The following is a 16,991-nucleotide window of genomic DNA, read 5'->3' as shown; positions in this document are numbered from 1 at the left end:
TAGATACTAAGAAAAACTAAAGACGCAGTCAGTTAGGAGTAAGCAAGACAACTGTAAAACACTTGGGAAAAATAGAATGGGCACCTGGAATTGCTTTGCAAATGTTTTTAAGTCCCTATTTCACTTTAAAGAAATTGAAACCAGAAATCATAAATAATAATAATGATAAATAATGATTTAATCAGAAGAGACAGTTGGACCCATAATTAAAGAAAAGTCATTGGTTCTATATCAAAAGACTGGAGAATGAATATATGTATTTTTGAAACCAAAATGAAATATTTAAAGTATCTTTTACTGCTTTAACCTTTTTCTGCTGGCCAACCAATGGTCCTGATTGAGTCAGTCAAGAGGCTTCTATTGTGTAATTTTTTTTTTTTTTTTTTGAGACGGAGTTTCACTCTTTTGCCCAGTCTGGAGTGAAGTGGCACAATCTCGGCTCACTGCAACCTCCGCCCACCATGTTCAAGCGATTCTACTGCCTCAGCCTCCCAAGTAGCTGGGATTATAGGCACCCACCGCCATGCCTGGCTAATTTTTGTATTTTTAGTAGAGACGGGGTTTTGTCATGTTGGCCAAGCTGGTCTCGAACTCCTGACCTCAGGTGATGGTCTCCCAAAGTGCTAGGATTACAGGCGTGAGCCACGGTGCCTGGCCTATTGTGTAATTTTTGTAAATAAAAATGACAGCATAATATATCAAACAAGAGATAACACCTTGCCCTGTCAGTACCTACATCTCTGCCATTTATTTTTAATAGCTGCATAGAATACTCTTACATCAGTATATCATAATTTAATCCTGTATTTTTAATCCTATATTAATGTACTCTTGAGGGTGTTTTTTCCACTTATTTTTCCTATTAAACAGACTACTGAAATAAAAACCTTTGGAGACCCAAGAAAAATTTTACTTGTGTGTGTGTATATGTATTTATAAATCTTTAACTGTATACACGTATGTATGTATGTATACACACACGTGTATAAATGTACATATTAGACACTCAGTTGGATATGGTTCTAGAAGTGGAATTGCAAAATAAAAACATATTTATAACTTGCTTACCAAGAAGGCCTTAGAGTAATGGTTTCATTTATAAGAGGTCTTTTTATGTTAGGTATGTTAATCTTTTGTTTGTTGTAGAATTTGAAAATATTGTTTGTTCTTTGCTTTTTAATTTTTTAAAAACAGTTGTTTGCCATGTGCAGATTTTAAATTTACGCGTAGTCCTCTCCTTTAGTCTTTCTCTGACAGCTTCTGGATTTCCTGTCATTTTTGAATGACAGGAAATGTAGGTACTGACATGACAAGGTCTTATCTCTTGTTTGATATATTATGCTGTCATTTTTATTTACAAATCTTTAAGATTATACAAATGGCCCTAAATATTTTCTCTCAGTACTTTTATGGTTTTGTTCTTGTTTAAATCTTTAATCTGGTTGGATTTATTTTCATGTACAATGAAATGTGAGGGTTGTTTATAAATGAATGTTCAGTTACTTCAAAACAATTTATTAAACAGTCTACCCCTTTGTAACACATCTGAATATAACATAACATTACATGATACATTTCTATATGTGATATATTTCCATATATACATGTTGGTGTAAACGTAATTTGATTAAAAGTAATGGCAAAAACTGCAATGACTTTTGCACCAAACTATACAGGAAATTTCTGTTTTACAGCTCATAATTTTGTCTGTTCTTTCACTACTACTAGACTGCCTGAATTACTAGATTTTATAAGATGGTTGTTACCATAATATAGGCAAGATACCTTCTTATTTGGTTTTTCAAAGCCCATTTATTCTTTTAGAAGACATTTCAAATCGATTTTCTAAGCACCTTATGTTACTCTAAAAAAACTTTCATTGGAATTTTGATTGGCATGACATCACATGTCTATATTAAAATGAGGAAAAGTGTTGTCTTTAGCATATCATGTAGTGCAGGTCTACTAGTAATGATTTCTCTCACCTTTTGTCTAAAATTTTGTCTTCACTTTTTAATAACTGTTTTCTGGATATAAAATTCTAATGTGACAGTTTGTGTTTTGTTTTATTTTACTTTCAAGACTTTAAAGATAACATTCTGGCATGTTTCTGACTTTACTGTTTCTGATGAGATACAGCAATCATTCTTATCTTTATTTTACTGTAAGTAATGTTTCTTTTCCCCCAGACTGGTTTTGAGTTTCTTTTCAGCAATTTGATTGTGATGTGCTTTTGTGTATTTTGTTGGTTCGTTAAAATTTCTGCATCTGTGTGTTTCTAGTTCTCATCAAATTGGGAAACATTTTGACCATTATTTCTTCAAATCTTTTTTTTGCTTTCTACTTTCCCCTTCCATTTACAGATACGTTAGATCATTTGTCATTATCTCAAAGGTCACTAGGACTCTTTTATTCCTTTGTGCTTCCGGCTAGGTAACTTTCATTGTCATCTTTGGAGTTGATATATTCTTCTGTAATGCTTAATCTGCTTCAGAGATTTCATTTTTAAGTTCTAGAAATTCCATGATTTTTAAAATAGAAGATACTTTCTTCCTCACTACACCCCCTCATTCGTTTTTAAATTTATGTAGACATATCTGTTTTATAATCCTTGTCTGTGGCCGGGATTGGTGGCCCACACCTGTAATCCTAATACTCTGGGAGGCCGAGGCAGGTGGATCACCTTAGGTCAGGAGTCCAAGACCAGCCCGGCCAACATAGTGAAACCCCAGCTCTAGCCAGGCATGGTGGTGCACACCTGTAGTCTCAGTTACTCGGGAGGCTGAGGCAGGATAGGAGGCAGGTTGCAGTGAGCCGAGATCACACCACTCCACTCCAGCCTGGGCGACTGGAGTGAGACTCCATCTAATAATAATAATAATGAAATCCTTGTCTATTTTAACTTCTCTGTCATTTCTGGATTTATTTCTTTTGACTGGCGTTTTCCTGTTTTTGGGTCGTGTTTATTTTGAAAGGATACTGGACATTGTGACCATTATATTGTTGAACATACAGATTTTGTTGTTTTTCTTTAAAGAATGCCAAGCTTTTTTTTTTCCCTAACAGGTAGTTAAGTTACTTGAGGTTCAACAGGTAGTTAAGTTACTTGAGGTTCAGCTTGTCTCTTTTGGAACTTAATTTTAAGCTTTGTTAAGACTAGCTTATTCTTATTAATAAGTAGAAGTCCTGCTGAGGTTTCTATTGAATGTTCCCAGTGTTCCACAAGATCTTTCTTATCTGTCTGGTCAGAACTCAGTGAGACCATCATATTCTGCATTGGTTTCCTCATCTCCTATTGCAGTCTAGAAAGTTTTGGCAAAAAAGGATTTCCTTTGTTTTCCTCTTCTCTAGATTCATAGTCCCATACTGCCTGATATCCAATGATTGAATAAAACAAGTCCATATACTTTTCTAGTTGTTTATAATGGTAAGACAAGTCCAGTGTCGGTTGCTCCATTACAGTTAGAAGCAGAAGTCTCCCTGGCACCTTTTGGTTAGTTTTGATGCTGTTCTTTGATTTTCTTTAGGTTTTCTGCAGATTGCCTTTACAGTTAATGAGGTTACTATTTTATTTAATTCCGTTGGTCAAACCAAAGTATTAGGAGTACAACCATAAGGACATACTGGATTTGAAAAAGCCCTAGATTTAATTAATAATTGAATATTTAAGAATCACTTTCATAAGTAACTCCTTTTTCATCTTTGAGTAAGCTGATTTGCTTATCAGTTTAGTCTTGATTTTATAAGTTTTACTTTTAGAAGATGGCAGTTTCTGGTCATATATGAAGATTTGTGGGGAGGACATTCTCTTTGGAGTCTATCCCTTAGGCCTTCTCAGTACCTCCAATAGTATCTTATGTATGGTAAACATACATTGTAAATATTGGTTGCTACATGAAGGAGGAAAGACTGAATTTGGTAAATAAAAACTTTATCTCAGAGCTAGAAGGTGAGGGATCAGTAGATCCCTTCCCTTCTTTAAAATGCCACTGTAAGCATAGGGTTTACTGTTTTTCACTACATAGCTATACAGTTATGGACCAGCCACTTGGTTTTGTACAAAATCGGTTTAATAATAGCATACATACCTGTTTCTCAGGGTCGTGAGAATGAAATGCAGTATGAGTTTGGGAAATTTTAAGCAGTAAGCAATTGTTAGTTTGTAATATGACATCAGCATCTCAAGAAGGGAGAGATCTCTAGGGGTTGGATGGTCTCTCAAGGTTTCAAGACAGAGGGATTTGGTGGGTCTGTAGGATATGGATAAGTAGAGTGAATTGGGAAGAAGGGCCAGTGTTAGTCAACAACTAGAAGAGGGGAACACAAAGTCTTAGTGGGACAGCATGGGGATTGGGAAGGGACTGAGGAGAAATGTTGGGAGTCAGATGAACTGGAAAATAATATGGTACAAATCAAGGCATTGGAAAGAATTCTGGGTCAAAAAATTGTGGCCAATATGTAGAAGATATCACAAGAAAACTATATGCCAACATGTTATGAGTATAGATGCAAAAATCCTAAGCAAAATACTAGCAAATGAAATCCAGCAATATATAAAAATGATTATATACTACGACCAAGTGGGATTTATTCCAGGAATGCAAGGTTGGTTTTATATATGTAAAAAAATCAATGTAAATACGCCATAGTAATGGAATAAAGGACAAAAACCAAGTGATCATCACAGAAGAAACATGTAGAAAAATGTTCACAGCAGCATCATTCCTAATTGCCAAAAAGTGGAAACAACTCAAATGTCCATCAAATAAGCTGATTAACAAAAAGTGGTCTATCCATACAGTGGAATGTTATTCACTCATAAAAAGGAATGAGGTATACAGCCTGAATAAATGAAAGCACTATACTAAATGAAAGAATCCAGTTACAACAGGCTGTGTGATGTGGCTATGTGAAATGTCCAGCATAGGCAAATCTATAAACAGACAGTTGATTAGTAGTTGCAAAGGACTGGGAGAATGGAAAGTGACTGCTAATGGAATATGAAGTATCTTTTGGGGTATTTATGTCCTCAGATAGAAGCAATGGTTGTGATGGATGCACAACTCTTAATATACTAAAATTCACTGACCTGTACACATCAAAAAAGTGGATTTTATGGGATACGAGTTACATCTCAAGCTGTGAAAAATCAATTTTACAAAGGCTTTACATTTTGGATATTAATAGCCAACATTGATTTAGCACTTACTTTGTGTTAAGTACCTGCTAAATACTTTGAATCCATTATTACAACAACCCTACACCAAAGAGCAAAGTGTGGCTAAGAGGGGTTAAATTACCTGCCCAGGGTTACATGCTAGTAAGTTGTAGGGCCGAGAGTCACACAGCACTATATTCCATATTACAGTGGTACACTGCCTCTCAGGCTAAGGGACTGTACACCCTCCCATAGGAGGAGGGAGCCATTAAAATTCAGAGTGACATATTAATGGGGGTACTTAGGAAGGATAATTTCTCAGTGCCACATGCTTTGTTGAATGAATGGTCAAAAAAGAAAGGTCATAGACACATTGCAACTCCATTTTTCTTTTTCTTTTTTTTTTTTTTTTCCTAAAATTCACTTCAAAATTGCATGGTTAGCCTCTTTAAATTTCATTTGTTACAATATAAGGTTTCCGTTTCACACTGTCTGATATAGGACTTGAAAGTTTTAAACTTAGGTTGTTTCAAGTCAATTCCACAAACATTTATTGAGCACTTATGTGTCTAGCACTGTGCTAGATGTTGGAGAGGCAAAGGTGTTGTTTTGTGTGACTCAGTCTAGCCCAGGCAATAATCTGTGAATATGTAACTATTATAGTGTGGTGTGTTATGGGAGCATGGAGGAAGATGAGAATTCTCTGCATCATTACCTAAAAATGTTACGATTTTCAAGATGCTAAGATCAAGGATAGAACTAAAGTTCTGTCATTTAATATAATTTTCAAAAGTATCTGTATCTAGGAGAAAGGCATTAGTTGAAGATATTTACATTTGAATGAAAAACTACTTTATTCAAAGATAAAAGTTATTTTAAGATAAAAGATAATTCTCCATCTTAATTCCACAGTTGTTAATATTCACAACCGGGAAGAAGAACTTAAGACTGTCTTCCTTTTCTCTTACCACTAATCTCTTTGGAAAAAAGGGAATTGTAGTTGTATGGGAACCAATATACAAAAAGAACTTCGAGGAAAGGAATGCTAGCTGTGAGGACCCTTGTGAGTAATGTGTTGTTTGATATTGGCAGATAATCAACAAATACTGGTATCATTTATTCTCAAAATCATTTCCTATGCCAGATATTAAAGAATCAGTACTTTGTAAAAGCTCAATACATATTTTGCTGGAAGGTAGGATGGGATATTAGGTTTCACTGCTTCCTTTCAATAGCAAATGCAGTTTTGTTTTTTTTTGGTCATTCCTGCAGTTGTACTTTTAACAGGCATTTAAACACCAGAGCTGCAGATTTTATGTGAATTCAGTGTCTATCCTTAGAAGTCTCTTTAATAGGATGTGAAAAACCTTATAGAGATGGGGAAATAAAAACAACACAGCCCAAAGAACCTAAATCATACCAGATGGGACATGTTGAGAAGGGTAGTGTGTGTCTGATTTCCTAGGGTCCTTAACTCTTGCTAGTTGAGCCAACACTGAACACCACATGCTGAATGACTGCTAAACATGTAGCTTCAGTGTTCTAGTGAGAGTAGTTAGTAGTCAGGTGGTGCAAAAGCCTGTAAAAGCTGGAGAAAATAATAGGTTTTCTTCAACAGTGATTTCCCATGAATCGTCTTTTTGCACTTCAGATTATATTCTTAACCACATTCAGGGCAAGTTAATGTCCATATACAAAACTATGCGGATTGCTTGTCATAAGCAAAGATAATCCCAAGCTGAACAGTAAATGATCAATCTGATTAAGCTAATGATCAACAAAGACCAACTCATACAATTTAACATTACTTTAGGATTTTTACAGCTTTAATGTAGTTCAGCCTGAGTTAATTTCTCTTCATCCTTTACTCTCTTAAAAGAAAATAAAGTACTCCTCAGTGCTTTCCTAAAATGAAAGTTTGACAGAATAGTGTATCACAACTCTATACTTTGCCTCTCTGTAAACCAACTACAGGAAATCATCACTTTTTCATAAGAAGTTCTGAACACAGTCTTCAAATCATGCTAAAGGAATCAAGATGAAATATGTCAGAGTCATATCAGAAAACTAGACAATTTAAACATCTATTATACTTGAATGGATTCATTCACAGTACATGTTGTTATTCTCTCCAGACCTCAGATATCCCAGCTGTAGATTAGAGATGATTGTACCTACCTCATGGATTGTGAGGATGAAAGATGATTTGAACGTGTTCCCTGGAAAGTGTGTGTAGGTTAATCTACAATACAATAGTGTTGAGAGAGGGTCACTAGTGAGAGGTGTTTAGATGGGTACTAATCTGTTAACCCACATTAATAGATTAATGCCTTTATAAAAGGGCTTGCGGTTACACATTCAGTCTTGTGCTCTCTTGCTCTTCCATCTTTCACCATGGGATGACACCACAAGAAGTCCTTCACCTCATGTGTGTGTCTCAACGTTGGACTTCCCAGCCTCTGGAATTATAATTTCCTTTCTCTATTAGGTATCCAGTCTGGGACATTATAGGTAAACTGAATGGACTAAGAAAAGCTAGTATATCTAGTGTGTTTAGCACAGGATCTAATTCTTAGTAAAGTGTCAGTAAATATTAACCGTCACTGTTTTATATTTATTTTTAAAATGAAGTTTACGGGACAATTAATGCTTGGGGAAGTGTGGTATAATAGATGACGCACTGGATTTGATCCACCAATCATGGACCAAATCCCAGCTTTCCTGCGGTGTGAGTTTTGGTGAATTATTTAGTCTTTTCTTTCATGTCTTCTTCTATTAATAAGGCCTATGAATCACTCCCTACAGGCTCATTTGAAGATTAAAATAATGTATTTGAAAGTTCCAAGCATACTGCTTGGCATATTGTAAGAACTCTAATATTAGTTGAATCTGAAACTTCCATTTGTATATAATATTTCTATTATTATATGCAAACTTCCATTTGCATATATTTATTATATTTAGCAGTAACTACATTCTGCTGTCCTCTGGCAACTTTACTCTCCTTTTGTTTACTTTGTAGCTTTTGTAAATATTTTACAAATAATTTTGGCTACCAATAAGTGTTTTTTTGTGTATGTTTGCTCTTCTATTTCACTTCTTGGAAGACTGCCTGAGTGCTTGCTTGGATAAACTGATGATGAATCCTTTTTCTTTTTTGGTAACATAATGTACTGGATTTAGAATACGGTACAGGAACAGAGGAGCCGATTTTTTGAAAAGATTAACAAGATAGACCACTAGTCAGACTAATAAAGAAGAAAAAAGAGAAGAATCAAAAAGACACAATAAGAAATGATAAAGGGGATATCACCACAGATCCCACAGAAATACAAACTACTATCAGAGAATACTGTAAGACTAAACCAGGAAGAAGTTGACTTCCCAAATAGACCAATAACAAGTTCTGAAATTGAGGCAGTAATTAATAGCCTGCCAACCAAAAAAGCCCAGGACCAGATGGATTCACAGCCGAATTCTACCAGAGGTACAAAGAGGAGCTGGTACCATTCCTTCTGGAACTCTTCCGAACAACAGAAAAAGAGGGACTCCTCCCTAATTCATTTTATGAGGCCATTATCATCCTGATGCCAAAGCCTGGCAGAGACACAACAAAAAGAGTAAATTTCAGGCCAATATCCCTGATGAACCATCCAGCAGCACATCAAAAAGCTTATCCACCCCTGTCCCGTGCAACCCCATCCCGCAGCCCCCCAGCCATGAGTTATACACAGTTCAACAAGGGCCTCTTGTATGGGCTGTCAGCCAAGGTAAAGAACTGGCTCCTGTCCAAATATGACCCTCAGAAGGAGGCAGAGCTCTGAAGCTGGATCAAGGAACTCACCGGACCTCTCCATCGACCCCGACTCCCAGAAGAGCCTGAAGGGTGGGATTATCTTATACACACATGAACAAGCTGCAGCCAGACTCAGTCCCCAAGGTAAATCATTTCATGCAGAATTGGCACCAACTAGAAAACCTCTCCAACTTCATCAAGGCCGTGGTCAACTATGGCATGAACCCCGTGGACCTGTTCAAGGCCAACAGCCTGTTTGAGAGTGGGAACATGAGGCACGTGCAGGTGTCTCTTTTTGCTCTAGCAGGGAAGGCCAAGACTAAGGGGCCACGGAGCGGGGTGGACATTGGTGTCAAGTACTCAGAGAAGCAGAAGCAGAACTTCAATGACGCCACCATGAAGGCCGGTCAGTGCATCATCAGGCTGCAGCTGGGCACCAACAAATGGGCCAACCAGTCAGCCTGACCGTGTATGGCATAAGGAGGCATCTCTATGACCCCAAGAACCACATTCTGCCCCCCCACGGACCCCTCGACCATTAGCCTCCAGATGGATACAAATAAGTGTGCCAGCCAGGTGAGCATGACGGCTCATGGGATGCGATGGCACATCTATGATACCAAGCTGGGAACTGACAAGTGATAATTCCACCAAGTCCCTGCAGATGGGCTACACCCAGGGTGCCAACCAGAGTAGCCAGGTCTTTGGCCTGGGCCAGCATATATATGACCCCAAGTACTGCCGGCAAGGCACAGTGGCCAACAGGGCTCCCTTGGGTGCTGGCGACTGCCCTTACTACCAGGAGGAGTCCAGCTATGCTACTGAGGTTGCCAGCACTCTCTTCCCCCATTGTCCCCCTGTCTGGGTTTTTTTGGGTTTTTCTATGTTTTCATCTTTTTTTCTTTCTTAACCTGTTCAGTGCTGCCAGTCAACCAAGGGTCTCTGAGTGGCAAGATGGAATCAGGCAGCAGGGCTTTTTCCCCCCTTGCCTTGGTCCTTCACAGGACTGATCCACCAGGCTGTGGGGGAAGGGGTCAAGGCCATATCCCAATATGTGTAGGGTGAGGGTCCCTGCTGGCACGTCCAGGCTGTCAGCAGAGCTGTGCTGGGGAGAAGAGACAGGGGCTTGGAGGGAACTAGTCCCCGAAGGTTTCCGGTTGCCTCGCCTCTTCCCACTTTTGTCAGCTGATCAGTTTATGGTTTCTCTACCCGCAAAAGTTTCAGGAAGTATTAACAAAAGAAAAATACATTTTTTCCCCCAAGGAATGGGGTGAGGACAGTGGGGAGGGTGCTGGGAAATGAGTCCCCTGGGAAAGGGGGCCTGGCTATGATGCTAAATATTTCAGGATCCCAAGTGGCTGAGTTTCCCTAGGACCCTCAGACCAACAGACCTCAGACCTGCCTCAGGGCCCAGTGGGGAAAGTGAGTTCTGTACAAGGAAGTGGAATGCTGAGTTGTTGGGGCTAATCCCAAATCCCCGCCCCACTGTGGCCTCAGTAGGTTTTATTTTTAGTTGTTGTGGCCCAGGCTGGAGTGCAGTGGTGTCATCTTGGCTCACTGCACCTCCACCTCCTGAGCTCAAGGGATTCTCCTCCCTCAGCCTCCCAAGTAGCTGGGATTACAGGCATACGCCACCATGCTCAGCTACTTTCGTATTTTTAGTAGAGATGAGGTTTCACCATGTTGGCCAGGCTGGTCTCGAATTCCTGGCCTCAGGTAATCCACCCGCCTTGGCTTCCCTAAGTGCTGAGACTACAGGCGTGAGCCATTGTGCCCGGCCCCTTAGTAGGCCCCAGCCCTTCTCCCCTTCTGGGCCTTGCCAGCTATATTGCTCCATCTCCCTTGGCCACATGCCCCACCAAGTACTGCACAGGGACCCCCACCCAGGTGCCCTGCTCCATGAGATAATGTAAAATACGACTGTGGACCAAACACAATAAAACCTCTGTAAGGAAAAAAAAAAATCTTACCCACCACAATCAAGTCGGCTTCATACCTGGGATGCAAACAGAGCCAAACAGAACCAGTGACAAAAACCACATGATTATCTCAGCAGATACAGAAAAAGCCTTCAATAAAATTGTATACCTCTTCATGCTAAAAACTCTCAATAAACTAGGTATCGATGGAATATATCTCAAAATAATAAGAGCTATTTATGACAAACCCACAGCCAATATACTGAATGGGCAGAAACTGGAAGCATTCCCTTTGAAAACCAGCACAAGGATGTGCTCCCTCACCACTCCCATTCAGCGTAGTATTGGAAGTTCTAGCCACGGCAGTCAGGCGAGAGAAGGAAATAAAGGGTGTTCAGATAGAGAGGAAGTCAAATTGTCTCTGTTTGCAGATGACATGATTGTGTATTTAGAAAACCCCATCATCTCATCCCAAAATCTCCTTAAGCTGATAAACAACTTCAGCAAAGTCGTAGGAAACAAAATCAATCTGCAAAAATCACAAGCATTCCTATACACCAACACTAGACAGCCAACTCATGAGTGAACTCCCATTCACAATGGCTACAAAGAGAATAAAATAGGAGTAAAACTTACAAGGGATGCGAAGGACCTCTTCAAGAACTACAAACCACTGTTCAATGAAATAAGAGAGGACACAATAAATGGAAAAACATTCCATGCTCATGGTTAGGAAGAATCAATATCACAAAAATGGCCATACTGCCCAAAGTAGTTTATAAATTCAGTGCTATCCCTATCAAGGTCAGCACCACTGACTTTCTTCACAGAATTAGCACAAACTACTTTAAATTTCATAAGGAAGCAAAAAAGACCTCGTATAACCAAAACAATCCTAAGAAGAAAGAACAAAGCTGGAGGCATCATGCTACCTGACTTCAAACTTTTCTGCAAGGTTACAGTAACAAAAACGGCATGGTACTGGTACCAACACAGAGACATAGACCAATAGAACAGAATAGAGACCTCAGAAATACCATCACACATCTACAACCATCTGTTCTTTGACAAACCTGACAAAAACAAGAAATGGGGAAAGGATTCCCTATTTAATAAATGGTGTTAGGAAAACTGGCTAGCCATATCCAGAAAACAGTAACTGGACCCGTTCCTTACACCTTATACAAAAATTGACTCAAGATGGATTAAAGTCTTAAACGTAAGATCTAAAACCATAAAAATCCTAGAAGAAAACCTAGGCAATACCATTCAGGACACAGGCATGGGCAAACACTGAATGACTAAAAGACCAAAAGCAATGGCAACAAAAGCCAAAATTGACAAATGGGATTTAATTAAACTAAAGAGCTTGTGCACAGCAAAAGAAACTATCATCAGAGTGAACAGGCAACCTACAGAATGTGAGAACATTTTTTGCAATCTATCCATCTGACAAAAGGCTAATATCCAGAATCTACAAGGAATTTAAACAAGTTTACAAGAAAAAAACCCATCACAGAGTGGGCAGAGGATATGAACAGACACTTCTCAAAAGAAGACATTTATGCAGCCAACAAACATATGAATAATGCTCACCATCACTGGTCACTAGAGAAATGCAAATTAAAACCACAATGAGATACCATCTCATGCCAGTTAGAATCGCAATCATTAAAAAGTCAGGAAACAACAGATGCTGGAGAGGATTTGGAGAAATAAGAATGCTTTTACACTGTTGATGGGAGTGTAAATTAGTTCAACCACTGTGGAAGACAGTGTGGCAATTCCTCAAGGATCTAGAACTAGAAATACCATTTGACCCAGCAATCGCATTACTGGGTATATACCCAAAGGATTATAAAGCATTAAACTATAAAGATACATGCACTCGTATGTTTATTACAGCACTATTCACAATAGCAAAGACTTGGAACCAACCCAGATGCCCATCAGTGATAGACTGGATAAAGAAAATTGGCACATATACACCATGGAGTGCCATGTAGCCATAAAAAAGGATGAGTTCCTGTCCTTTGCAGGGACCTGGATGAAGCTGAAACTGGAAACGATCATTCTCAGCAAACTAACATAGGAACAGAAAACCAAACACCATATGTTTTCACTCATAAGTGGGAGTTGAACAATGAGAACACATGGACACAGAAAGGGGAACATCACACACTGGGGCCTGTCAGAGGTTGAGGGGCTAGGGGAGGGATAACATTAGGAGAAATACTTAATGTAGATGTGACAGGTTCATGGGTACAACAAACTACCATGGCACATGTATACCTATGTAAAAAACCTGCACGTTCTGCACATGTATTCTAGAATTTAAAGTATAATTTTAAAAAAGAATACAGTGCTGGAAGAAGATGCCTGGTACCTATTAAGGAACTCACGTATGATTTCTTGCTGTGGCCTAGAGTGGTGGCTACTCCTTCAAACTGAGTTTGCCAGAATGGAATTCTGGTGTAGGGAGAAATTTCTTTGCAGAAAAATGTTATGTAGTTTCCTTTGTTTTTCAGTAGTTGTGTAAAGACCACCTCACCTGCAGTGGTGAGGTTGGAGGTGCTTATTAAAACAGACTTCTGGACTCCACTCAAGATTTTCTTAAGTTAGAATTTTGGAAATAGGTTCAGGAATTCCCATTATTACTAAGTATACCCAGTGATTCTTACATTCACTGACATTTAAGAATCACTACTTTACACATAATTTGAATAGTTGGGTCATACTCCAGAAGATGTTTCCAGGCCCATTTGAGAAAAAAAACCACAGTTCTGAGTTTGTTAACCTGTGCTAGAATAAAGCAGTTGTGTAAACTGAAAGATACCACTCATATTGTTTACTATGTCTATAGTTGGTCAGGAGAGAGATAATTGATGGAATCCACCTTAAGGAAAAAAAATGAATTCACAGTCAGCAAAGCAAGGACATGGTCCAGTGTATTCCCTGTAACCATAAATTAACCAAGAAACAAAAAACTGCCAGTATTAGAAGTTTGCAGACATTTCTAAAAGCTCACACATACTATAAAACTATACAGAACTGGCAATATAGTAAACATCTGACTGAAGACAGGGGTACATATGGGCATGTGAGCAAAGTTCTACTTTGATTCTATTTCTCTGAAAGAAGCTCTGGCTCATACAGTGCAGCTGTAAAGTAAAAAGACATATCTATAAGCCACACTGCTTAAACAAGTAATACCATTGCTACTCCTCTGCCAATTTAATCTATTTGTAGTTACAGTTTCCCCTCACTCCTGTGTTCTTCTTATAGTGGAGCAGCCCTTGAACCCACAGAGCCACTAACAAACTGTCTAGCTGTAAAAGAGAGATGACTTTGAGAATCTTAGAACTGAGATTTCTCTTTCATTCCATAAGCATTTTTATTTTCCCACTGTGTACCAAGCATTATGTGTATAAAGATGCCCTTGAGTCACTCCATGTTTTACCAATGAAGCCATCGAGGCTCACCTAGCATACAGCAAATAGGGCTGATTGTTGGTAAAATCACCTGAGTTTTTCTCTATTCCTTCTCCTCTTCTGTGCTCCAGTCCTAGTCCCTGATTTTATAGGTTTAGCACAGCTAAACACCTCCAGTGCCCCCAGGACCATTATGTTCCCCCTGCATAAGTTGTTCAGGGGAGCCTGGGGAATTAGCTGAGGAATTCATAGGAAATTTTATCTTCCATACTTGGCTGATGAGATTTTCTTCTTAAGCAATTTTTGGTGATTTGGCTATTACCTGCTTAAAGTGATATTCCTTAGGGAAGGCCCATGGTTAATTTCAGTTATAACTATTATAAGTGTTGGTTTCTAAACATGGAAAGTAACCACCATTTCCAAGCTAATTGACTCAGTTATTTGTTTACCAGTATGGAAGTAATGAAATGGGTGAATCAACACTCTATGTCAAGAGATTTCCCTAAAATAGCTTGCTTTAAATTAACAACCTCTCTTTTGAGCACTACACTTCTAACTGTAGTGTGGACATCTCTACCTGCGTATCCATCATATGCCCAAATCCATACTTCTTAGGGTAACAGATTGATTCATGACCTGACCCCTGCCTTTCTCATCACCTTCATTTCCTACACCTGCCCATTGTATACTTGCCTTACTAAACTTTTTGCGAAACCCCAAATGAGACATGCCTTTCACAGTTCTGTGACTTGACACATGCCATTTCTTCTACCTGAAATGAACTTTTTTCCCTTATCTAGCCAGGGAGGCCTTAGCTCAATATCTTTTTTTCTAACTTCTATGCATATAAATAAAAACTGATCAACTTTATAGTGACTATGATGCTTTATTCCTTGGATTTGTAATCTCAAATATTGCCTCCTTTTCACTCCAGTCATCAGACTTTATTTTATTGGCCACTGATCTATTTTTCACCACCTTTTCCTTGGAAGTTTTTTTAATTCACTTTTTTCGTCTGTTGGACTCTAATTATTTCAAAATATAATAAATTTATTTCTAATGAATTTTACTTTGATTATAACCATTGTATCATGTGTTAAGTCATCAGGTAGATTGAATGTAATTTTCCTGCCAGTAGTCCGCAAAGGACAACAAAGAGATATATGGCATAATTTCTGTAATGAATTACCATTTTTGCTTAATGTACCTTTATTAACAGCTTTATTGAGGTGTAATTGATATACAGTAGATTTCACATAAAGTTTGATATGTCTTGGCATGTGTATCCATCTACCTGTGAAACCATCAGTAGAGTTCACGGTGAATATGTCCCTCACCCTCACGTTTCCTAGTGCCCCTTTGTAATCTCTCTCTCTCCACCCCCACCCCCACATTCCCAGGCTTTCTGGCACTATAGATTATTTGCATTTTCTAGAATTTTATATAAATGGCAACATATAGTATATACTCTTTTGGCCATTTTTACTCAGCACAGTTATTGAGATCTATGTTGTTGTATCAGTTCATTCCTTTTTATTGCCAAGTAGTATTCCATTTATGGGTATACAGTTTAAGTATTCTGAATTCAAAAAATCTGAAATCTGGAATGCTCCAAAACCTGAAACGTTCTGAGCAACAACATCATGCTCAAAGGAAATGCTCATTGAAGCATTTTGGATTTTCGATTTCCAGATCAGGGATGCTCAACTGGTAAGTATAATGCAGATATTCCAAAATCTGAAAAAATATCCCAAATTCAAAACACTTCTCGTTCCACACATTTTGATAAGGGATATTCAACCTGTATCAGGTTTAATATCCATTCAGCCATTGATGAACATTTGGATTGCTTTCAGTTTTGGGACTACTACAAATAAAAGCTTCTATGAACATTCATGTGCAAATATTTGTATGGACATGTATGTCCTTTTCTCTTAGGTAAATACCTAGGAATGGAATGGCTGGATTGTGTGATAGGGCAGGAAACTGCCAAACTGTTTTCCATATCGGTTGTACCATCTTACATTCCTCCCAGCAACGTGTAAGACTTTGAATTCCTTCACCTCCTCACCAACATTTGATGTGCTTAGTCTTTTACATTTCAGCCATTCAAATAGGTATATAGTGTTGTCTCAATGTGGTTTTAATTTCCAATTCTCTACCATTGACTCTCCTTTAATTTGCGTATTTGCCACAGTGTATCTTCTCTGGTGAAGTATCTTTAAATCTGTGTACATTTTGGAGAGCAGGGTTGTTTGTTTTTCGTATTGTTGAAGTATGAACATTGTTTGTATATTCTAGATAAAAGTCCTTTGTGCTTTGCAAATACTTTCTCCCAGTCACTGTCTCTTAAAGAGAAGTTTTTAATTTTGATGATGTTCAGTTTATTAATATTTTCTTTTATGGATCAGGCTTTTGGTACTGTGTCTAAGAAATCTTTGCCTAACGTAAGATCACAAAGACTGTCTCGTATGGTTTTTTCTAGAAATTTTAAAGTTTTATGTTTTACATTTGGGCCTATGATCTACTTTAACTTTTGAGTATGTTAAGAGGTAAGGATCCAAGTGCTAGACAGATGGATAGATAATGACAATAGTTCCTGCACCATTTCTTGAAAAGACTGCCCTGGATCGATTGAATTGCCTTTGTGATGTTTGCCTTTTTCAAGCATAAGTATTCCATATTTA

The 16,991-nt window shown here is 38.3% G+C and overlaps 1 protein-coding gene and 1 pseudogene across 2 annotated transcripts in view; both read left to right on the top strand.

Moving 5' to 3' along the window:
• The window catches only part of ALDH1A2 (aldehyde dehydrogenase 1 family member A2), a 115,772-nt gene that overhangs the window by 78,001 nt on the left and 20,780 nt on the right, over positions 1 to 16,991 (top strand). The window lies entirely within an intron of this gene.
• Positions 8,597 to 9,957, top strand: LOC102130523 (calponin-2 pseudogene; annotated as a pseudogene).

This window comes from Macaca fascicularis, chromosome 7 (genome assembly GCF_037993035.2).
Source record: "Macaca fascicularis isolate 582-1 chromosome 7, T2T-MFA8v1.1".
Taxonomy (NCBI): Eukaryota; Metazoa; Chordata; class Mammalia; order Primates; family Cercopithecidae; genus Macaca; species Macaca fascicularis.
The sequence above is the reverse complement of the archived record's forward strand: the minus strand, read 5'-3'. Positions and strand labels throughout refer to the sequence as shown.